At 45.5% G+C, this 10,305-nt stretch overlaps 2 pseudogenes; both read right to left on the bottom strand.

Annotated features, from left to right (window-relative positions):
• Positions 1 to 593: 593 nt before the first annotated feature.
• Positions 594 to 2,759, bottom strand: LOC119306041 (annotated as a pseudogene).
• A 2,949-nt stretch (positions 2,760 to 5,708) lies between these two features.
• On the bottom strand, positions 5,709 to 7,865 carry LOC119311417 (annotated as a pseudogene).
• Between the last annotated feature and the right edge of the window lie 2,440 nt (positions 7,866 to 10,305).

Genomic DNA, 10,305 nt, shown 5'->3' with positions numbered 1-10,305 from the left:
ACCATTGGTCCCGCTTGATAGCACGAACCGGGACTAAAGGTTGGCCTTTGGTCCCGGTTCGTGCCACCAACCGGGACCAATGGTGGTGGGCCAGGAGCGAGGCCCATTGGTCCCGGTTCGTCCCACCAACCGGGACCAAAAGGTCCAGACGAACCGGGACCAATGGCCCACGTGGCCCGGCCGGCCCCCGGGGCTCAAGAACCGGGTCCAATGCCCCCATTGGTCCCGGTTCTGGATTGAACCGGGACTAATGGGCTGGACCGGCCTAGACCATTGCCCCCTTTTCTACTAGTGATACTGGATTGATAAGAATATAAATAGTGCACCCATGATGGATGAATACTCAAGATAAGAATAGAAGGGCCTGAAACTCAACCCACAGCAAGATAGCATAAATTCCATGGCCTAGCTCTTGCTAACTAGACATACTGCTATTTACGCTCATTGGGTTACATACTTACATTCATTAGAATTACCTTATGGCTCCAGTGTTCCCTTGATATATACAAGTATAGGAAACTAAAACATGACATTTTCACAGCACCAAAAACTGAAGTACCAACACGTTTCTACAAAAGCTCATCTCATGAGAAAAATTACAGCATGATCACTCCAGAGAGGCTAGTTTTCAACCGGCAAAGCTTTGGCAATAGACAAGATATCGAGAACTTCCGCTCGCACATTTCCCGTCAACTCTCTTTCTTTTTCCTAAAGCTATCTAAGTCGGCACTTATTCCCAATATAAGATCGCTCACGGTTGTCAGTTATGCATCATATGTAGTGATTTTGCCTGCCAGAGTTGTTATCATCCTCAATACAAAGTAAAGAAGACCTCTATCTCCATGACTTTTGCTTCATCGTCGTCAATCAAATTTGTGTGATTGTGGCGCTCTGACAAGAGCAGAGGGAGTTTCTTCTGTGCCCACAGAACCAACATCCTCTACACTGCATCCAGTAATCTTGGTTTGTGAATCCTCCTAAGGCACAAAAGGATATTTGAGAGTAAGTAAAGGATTCAAGATTTTGGCAAACAAACCGTGCAATGCTATAGAGTTTAGATTCCAATGATAGACAACTTTAGCATCCACAAGAGTAAATGAAAATGAAAGAAGATTCATTACACCAATGTCATCTTATATGATCTGCCCAAATGGCACATGATAGGGAGCATGACAAGCACTCTATATCCTTGTGCTACCATAAAATCTGCACAAACAAATGCTAAACGTTGCAACCTCCTCTACTAATATAAAATCTGTAATTGAACTCATGTACTATAAGTTACATGAATCAGTCATGATAGTCTGCCACCTTATCAAGAATCAGAATCAAGCAATTGATGTATAAGGAATAAGTAAAAACAGTTGGCCAAAATTGCAAAATGTGGAATTAACGGAAGATTATCACGACTATACAATAATCCAATGCTCGCAAGTAACTCAACAAAATCTAAGGAGCAAACATCTGAAAATACTTCACTGGGGTGTTCAATCACGGCCTCACCTTGTTGCATACCAAAGGAGGCCATGACATGATGTAGGGATAAGCAGGGCTTGCATATGTATCATCAAAGAGCGTGTTTAGCTCTGCTGTTTCCAGGCAGAAAGATACGAGGGACTCGGTATAATCATCATACTTAATAGACAGGTACAGAAAGCCATCGATAACGGCCTCAATCTGCACCGTGGTATCATCCTCTGTTAAATACTTATCGGCGTCAATAAATGTACTCAGTGGATAAGTATCTGCCGGCATCCATTTCTCAACACCGTCATCATCAGCTCCCCAAACATGAACAACAAGCGTTCCTATATTTGCGTCAGAGTCATCTGCAGCAACCATGCAGAGCTTCCCATCCTTGGTCTGACCAAGCTTAAACAGCGTAGGGTCTATCTTTCCCCAGAAATGCGGCAAATTCAGTCTAGAGAACTGCAGTGTCTCGTTGTTGAGAACAAGTAGATAGGCTTTACTCTTGTGTTTCCAATAAACGAATCCATTCATCTGCATACCAGGGTAAAAGCCGAACCAGTTGTCTCCGTCGTCATCCACAGGCTGTGGTGGAGCCGGCCATGGCAAAACCTGCCACTCCCTAGTGGCCGGTGAGAAGACAGAGACACACACCGGCACCTTACAAATGTTTCGAAATTGGACACAAGCCATTCGGAACACCCGCTGGTCCTCCTCGGAGAAGAGGATATGGAACTCAAGGACTTCGATGCGGATCTCCTTGGGCGGCTGGGGGGACAGATCCTTGCTGAGGATCTCCTCGGGCGGGTAGGGGAAGAGATGCAGTGCCTGCGTCAGGGGGTTGTAGGCGGCGATCTGCTCGGTGACATAGTTGACGAGGACGAGGTAGCCGTCGTGGCAGGGCTTCAGCTCCCAGCCGGGGGTGGAATCGCTGTCTTCAGGGAGGCGGAAGAGGAAGAAATCGGAACCGCTGAGTCGCTGACGGCGGCGGTGAGGTCGGGGTCGGAGCTTCTGCGGATGGGGACGAAGGGGGGGATGGCTTCGCGGCCGGTTTCACGGAAGAAGCCAAGGAGCTGCGGATGGTGGAGCGCCCGGAATCGGCCGCGGAAGGCGGGGGACGAACGGACGGCGTGGAGGAAGGTGCGGCAGGCGAGGGCGGCGCGAACGAGGCTCGGGAGGGAGGGAAGGAGGAGGAAGATCTCGCAAAGGAGGTCGTTGCCGATGTCCGTAATCGTGGTGGGCGCCGTCGGTGGGCATTTCGCCGGCGGCGGTTGCCCGAGCTCGGAGGCCATGGCGGCGGAGAAGATGAGGGACGAGCGGCAGGGGGGAGTGCGTGTCCCAGTTCACTCGACCGCGATGGGCAATAGTTGGGCCTGGACTACGCTATAATAGCATGGGCCTGGGATGGGCTGTATTTTCTGTGAGCCAGCATCCAGCCATTGCAGCTCTCTTGTCTCAAAAAAAAAAAGCCATTGCAGCTCTCTCTTTGCCTTAAAAAAACCGTCTCTTCGCACCACCGCCAAGCGGAGTGTAGGGTCAGTGAGAAGGGGAAGAGGGAGATGGCGACTACCACCGGCAGCCGCCATGAGGAGAGGAGGAGGCACGCGTTGACACACGTCTCTGTCGCTCACCACGTCGCAGACTCGTGCAACGACGACGGGCTGGTGCGGGTGCCCTAGGAGGCAACACGTCCGACTCCTGTCTTTTATGGGTAAGGCCGATATTGGTGCATCATTTTTAGTCTCACATCGTCGATTCACAACGGCTAGCATCGATTTAAAAGTGTTTTCCACAGCAAGGCTATCAGCAAGTAGCAGTAGAGTTGAGATAGGGAGCAGTATTGGCTGCAACCTAGGTCTAAGGGGGTGAGTATAGGGGGGAGCTATGCCCGCGGCGTAGGTAAGGGGGCTATACTTGACGGGACAATAAGAGCGGGGGTAGGAGGCCTGGTATGCATGTCGGCGCAGCCAGCTGGGGTAGGGGGAGGGTCTATGCTTGCCCTAAGCTGGGCAATAGGAGTGCATGGGGAGGGTAGTGTTGCAATTCTCAAATATTTTTGTTTTTTCTGCCATAAAGTTCAAATGTATTGAAACGTATACAAATTTAAAATGGTAAAGTTTATTACATGAGTTGTTGGCACGATTGAGACAATTTTGATGGTTACATATTCTGGAAAGTTACAAACTAAGTTTAGTGATTTGTAATTCAAATTTTATTATGTACTCCCTCCGTCCGGAAATACTTGTCGGAGAAATGGATGAAAATGGATGTATCTAGAACCAAATTGCATCTAGATACATCCATTCCTCCGACAAGTATTTTCGGACGGAGGGAGTATCTTTTAAACTAACATGTCTTTCCATGAAGAGGCATCATCTCACCAAAGGGGTGTGTCTTTCCGTCAATAGACGTTTTTTCACGAACTAATGTGTCTTTCCACGAAGAGGTTTTTTTCACCAAGACAATGTGTCTTTTGATCCAAAGGGTGTGACTGTTCACACGCGCCAACTGTCATCTTTCAGCTAAGGAACGTGTCTTTCCATGGAGAGACATCATTTCCGAAAAGGTGATGGCTATTAACCAAAGGATATGAATGTTTGTATGCTCCAACTTTCAAGATTTAGTGGGCTTGATTGATCCTCTTTTTGGCGAAAGGACTTGATTAATACTCCCTCCGTTCGGAATTTCTTGTCTCGGAAATGGATGTATATAGAACTAAAATACATCTAGATACATCCATTTCTGCGACAAGTAATTCCGAACAGAGGGAGTACTTGATATATAATTAAGTAACGGTTCTTTGTAGCGTGATGTGGCTTAACATGTATGCTATATTGCGGGTCAGTTTAGAATAAACTAGTATAAAGCCCCCGCTTTGTTGCAATATTATTATATGTTCTGTAAATTTGTTTTCAACTTTTATTAATTTATTGCAATTTTAGTCAATGAGCTGTGAAGTTTAGATATCATTGAAGTGCATAAATAAATTGAATGGTGTGCTACATTATTTTTCGCATAGTTAATTCAATTTCACCATTCAAAAATATTAATTAGCAAGGGAGATGTCTTTCCACGAAAATATATCTTTTTACCAAGGGACATCATTCTTTCACCAATTGAAGATTTTTCAATCAACGCACATTGGTCATCTCTTTGTTGCCTCAATCCTCAATTCTACACTGGTAAAAATTGTACTCCCTCCGTTCCTAAATACAAGTCCTTTTAGAGATTTCACTACAAACTACTTAGCGATGTATATAGACATGTTTTAAAGTGTAGATTCACTCGTTTTACTCCGTATGTAGTCTAGTGAAATCTATAAAAAGACTTATATTTAAGAACGGAGATAATAGTAAGTAGTAACAATCTAGTACTTTCAATACTTCTTTCACCTCTCGGTGGAAGTACACAGGCCTGAACCAACGGCAATTTTATTTTTGTAATGCTATTCAGCTGATGTTCCTTAGGAGGAGATAACAAATCAAATATATTTTATGACAATTTATATTGTTGCGAGGATGAAATATTTTAGTTCGCAAGTACGGCAAATACTAACAAAAAACTGAACCGAGACGGATTTGTCATGTTTGGTAATTAAATTCATCATCCTCAATCAACATAAATCGTCATGCGAACCGTTTGCAATTGTCATCCTCCCCAAGGAATGTTTGCTGGTTAAAGCCGGTCCTTTTATTTTGATGTCGGACAACCGCAGTGGCACAATATTTAGTCTAACCGTACATGATTTTACCCACATCCACTTTGCCAAAAAGAAAAAAAAATGGCGCTCCCCGAGCGCCATGGGAGAACCCTAGCACTGCCACCCTATGGGTATCCCTTTCCCCTTCCTCTCCTCGCTGCCGAAAATAAGTGTCGCTGATTTAATTTGTAGAAGTCAGTGACACTTATTTTTAGGGCGGAGGGAGTGCATGTTAGTACTACCTCTGCAAACTATTTAAGACGTTTTAGGTCTAAAACAGCTTATAATAGTTTACAAAGGGAGTAGTCCTTAACGTATGCAAGCGGACATGACAAAGCAAATCTACGCAAACTAAGCTCATTTCTCTTTGTAGTAAACCCCTAATAATTACTGCTGAACTTAAATAACTCTCTAGAACATCCAAAAACAAGCAAAAAGAAAACAATCAAAAGGAAACTGAGTTCCATAATGGAAGGTGGGGTTAGAGTCAAATGATAAAAATTACTGGATTGATAAGGATATAAATAGTGGACCCATGATGGACAACTAGTCAAGATAGGAATAAAAATAGTGCACCCATGACAGACGACTAGTCAAGATAAGTATAAAAGGGCCTGAAACTCAATCCACAGCAAGATAGCATAAATTCCATCAACTCTCTTTCTGCCTTTTCCCTAAAGCTATCTAAGCCAACACTTATTCTCAACTTACGATCGCTCACAGTTGTCAGTTATGCATATGCAGTGATTTTGCTTGCTGAGTTTTTATCATCCCCAATACAAAGTAAAAAAAACTCTATCTCCATGACTTTGGCTTCATCGTCATCAATCAATTTTGTGCGATTGTGGCGCTGTGACTAAAACAGAGGGAGTTTCTTTTGTGCCCACAGAACCAGCGTCCTCAACACTGCCTCCAGTAATCTTGGTTTGTGAATCCTCCTAACACCCAAAAAGGATATTTGAGCATAAGTAAAGGATTCAAGTTTTTGACAAACAAATCATGCAATGCTATGGAGTATAGATTCCAACGATAGACAAGTTTAGCATCCACAAGAGTAAATGGTAATGAAATAAGATTAATAACATCAATGCCATCTCATATGATCTGCCCAAATGGCAAACGATGGGGAGCATGACAAGCACTCTATGTCCTTGTGCTATCATAAAATCTGCACAAGCACATGCTAAATATTGCACCCTCCTACTAATATAAAATCTGCAACTGAATTCATGTAGTATAAGTTATGCGAATCAGACATGATAGTGTGCTACTTTATCAAGAATAAGTATCAAGCAATTGCTGAGTAAGGAATAAATAAAAAACAGTTGACTAAAACTGTAAAATGTGGAATTAATGGCAGATTATGACGACTATACAATAATCCAATGCTCGGAAGTAACTTAAACAAAACCTAAGGACCAAACATTTGAAAATACTTTACCGGGGTATTCAAGCACGGGCTCACTTTGTTGCAAACCAAAGAAGGAGGCCATGACATGATGTAGGGATGAGCAGGGCTTGTATATGTATCATCAAATATCTTGTTTAGCTTTCCTGTTTCCAGGCAGAGGGATACCAGAGACTCGGTATGCTCACCATACTTAATACAGAGGTACAGAAAGCCATCGACGAATGCCTCAATCTGCACCGTGGTATCATACTCTGTTGAAGACTTGGTGACATCAACAAATTTACTCAGTGAAAAAGTATCTTCCAGCATCCACTTCTCAACACCGTCATCATCGGCTCCCCAGACACGAACAACAAGCGTTCCTATCTTTGGGTCAGAGTCATCTGCTGCAACCATACAGAGCTTCCCATCCTTGGTCTGACCAAGCCTAAACAGCATATGATCTATCTCTGCCAAGAAATGCGGCAAGTTCACTCTAGAGAATTGCATTGTCGCGGTGTTGAGAGCGAGCACATAGGCTTGGCTCGCGTGTTTCCAGTAAACAAATCCATTCAGCTGCGTGCCATGGTAGAACAAGCGGATGTCGCCTTCAGGTTGTGGCGGGGTCTCCACCCACGGCAAAACCTGCCACTCCCTGGTCGCGGTTGAGAAGACGGCGAGGCTCGGCGTGTCCTGGTGTTGGACACAGACCATACGGAACACCCTCTGGTCCTCTTCCGACAAGAGGATGTGGAACTCAGGGGAGATGGAGAAGATGATATCTTCGGGTGGGTGGGGGATGAGATGCAGTGCCTGCGTGAGGGGGTTGTAGGCAGCGATCTGGTCGGTGGCGTTGTTGACGAGGACGACGTAGCCGCCGTGGAAGCTCTGCAGCTCCCACCCGAGGGTGGAATCGCCGCTGTCTTCTGGGATCCGGTGAGGAGGAAATCGGCGCCGCGGACGGCGGCGGCGATGTCCGGGTCGGAGCGGCTGCGGAGGGGGACGAAGGGAGGGACGGCTTCGCGGCCCGGGTCGCAAAAGAAGCCAAGGATCTGCGGCGGGTGGAGTGCCCGGAATCGGCGGCGGAAGGCGGGGGACGAACGGACGGCGTGGAGGAAGGTGCGGCAGGCGAGGGCGGCGCGGACGAGGCTCGGGAGGGAGGGAAGGAGGAGGAAGATCTCGCAAAGGAGGTCTTCGCCGATAGCGGTAATCGTGGTGGGCGCCGTCGGCGGGCGTTTCGCCGGCGACGGTTGCCCGAGGTCGGAGGCCATGGCGGCGGAGAAGACGAGAGACGAGCTGCAGGGGCTTTGTTCGTCACCCAGTTCTCGTGGCCGCCTCGATGGACCGCAACTGGGCCTTGTCCAAGTATATCTAACCAGGTCTGGGCCGGGTTGTGTTTTCCATGGGCCAAGAGTATACATCGGAGCACTGCTTTTCCACGACTGTGAAGCCCAGCATCCTAGAGGATATGGTTGCATTGCTTAAAAAAAAGGATATGGTTGGATTGGACCCTATAGCCTCAAGGAAGAGACCTTTCTGAAAACAAGGCATAAGGAAGAGAAGCTCCATTTTTCCGCAAGTGCCTAGCGGCCTCCCTTGTCTTCGGTGGGCACTTCACCACGAGGAGACGAGGAAAACACAGAACAAAGTTGGAGTGTAGTTTAAGTTTTTCTCAGGTGAGTTTTGTGTGTCCATGTCTATGGCGACTCAACGGTGGAGGCAACGTCGCATGACTCTGCCCCCGTCCAAGTGTGGTTAACATGGCTGACAGGCACACATCAAGGAGTTTGTGGTGGTGTTGTCCCGTGGATCATAAGTATTAGATCTGTGGATTATCATCCGACGCTTCATCTCGTCAAAGTGGTAATGGCAGAAAGTGGTTATCCTGTTTTCACTCTTTTGTGTTCTTGACCTCTTCCTCGACAATATAGCAACACAACAGCGCTCCGACAACCTTCCATGCAATGTGTGTGTCCCCAACCACAATGTGTTTCAATGATTTTATGTTCTTATCCATTGGAACGAGCGGCTCATGCGGCTTTTCAAAATCTATGGTGTTAGTCCAGCTTGCGCAAATTTGGCGTTCTATAGCTTTTGCAGCGAGGCTAGAGGAAAAGTGAAAGTGCAAAGGATGGAGCCAGAGACAATAAATTCAAAGAACTTTGATATAATTTTTAGTTGTGTCAGAGATCTTCTTTTTAATACACTACGATTTTTCAAATATAAGATGAATTTTTTAAAACATGATGACTTTTTTTAATAAAATGATGAATATATTTTTTGTTCATGATCAATATTGTTTAATACAAGATGAATATTTTTTAAACAGATTATGATATTTTACTGAATACATGAAGAATGTGTTCTATACGCATTGGATATTTATTAAATGCTAGAATGATTTTTTAAAATATGGTAAGATTTTTTATGGGTGTGATAACTTTATAATAATACATTGAACACTCTTTTTATCCATAAAGAACATTTTTAATACCCCAACAAAGTATTTAACAAAATTAATCTCTACAAAAGAAACCAAAAAATGAAAATGAAATAAGTGAAGAAATAGAAAAGGAGGAAATGGAAACAAAAGAACAAGAAAAGCGAAACAGGGACAAAGAGAAATAAAATAAAAATGAATATAAAATGAAATAAGAAAAAGAAGAACAAAATGTGGTGGAAAAGTGAACAAATAAAAAGTAAAAAATAAAACAAAAGAATGGAAAATCGAAAGGTCAATAAAAGGGAAAAGAGAAAAAAAATAGAAAATAGAACAAAGATGAAAACAATGAAAAGACCAACAAAATAATCAAAAAAACGAAACCGGAACACGACGGGAACTAAATCCAAAGAACGAATACGGAAACAAGCTGGCTAACCCTATAATTTGTTTATGAGTCACGCTCTTTTGGGCCGTTGATTCTTGCAAAGTATATTGGTTTGGTATTGTGGACCATGATATTTTCTCCATAAAACTGGTCAAAGTTTGACTTTTTAAAAGAGTAGTACAGATTATATTTTAAACGGGAGGGAGTATAAACTAACTAGACGCGGACAACACCCCTATGCGCCAGCGAAAAATATTTGTGTCATATCTCATATATGTCTCAGCCTGGTTTATTTTTGAGTGCCTGAGCGACTTCTCTACAGCTGCAGGTCGGAATGTTTGGGTAGAATTAGCTTGAAGTGGGAAGAGAACAGTGATAATAAAAGTTTACGATGCTCCGTGAGGACAGTTCTTGCACGATTTCATGGGAGATCAAGAGCGTCAGGTCTGAGCTGGATGAAAAGCTAAAACAGCTACGATACTACAAGAAGAAGAAGAGAATTAAGCTAGCTCTCAAGTCCAAGGAGATGAAATGTTTTGTGAAGTAGGCGGCAAGAACCAGACGCACTTTCTGACCAAAGTTTATATATTACCGTGTATCCCGCGGGCGGCCCGGGAGCGAACCCTAGCCGCCGCCAGCGCAGGCCCCTCCGGCCCCTCCTTCCCTCGCCGCCGCCGGCGGACGTTGCCGGGCGAAGCCCGCGCGGCTCGGCGGCGGCGGGGCCCTTCCCTCCTCCAGCTCGAGCAGGGGCGGCGCGGGCCGTTCGTTCGGGCGGGGACTCGGCGCGGCGCTCGCGCGGGTGCGCGCACCGGCGAGGGTTGCCGTGTTCGGGATGGCGTGGCGAGGGCGCGCAAGGCGCGGCGCGGGCGCGTTCGGTCTTCGGCGGCGTAGATCGGACGCTGGATCGGGAATCGCATTGG

The sequence above is a fragment of the Triticum dicoccoides genome, chromosome 5B (assembly GCF_002162155.2).
Source record: "Triticum dicoccoides isolate Atlit2015 ecotype Zavitan chromosome 5B, WEW_v2.0, whole genome shotgun sequence".
Lineage (NCBI taxonomy): Eukaryota > Viridiplantae > Streptophyta > Magnoliopsida > Poales > Poaceae > Triticum > Triticum dicoccoides.
This window is presented reverse-complemented; position numbering and strand designations above follow the sequence as displayed.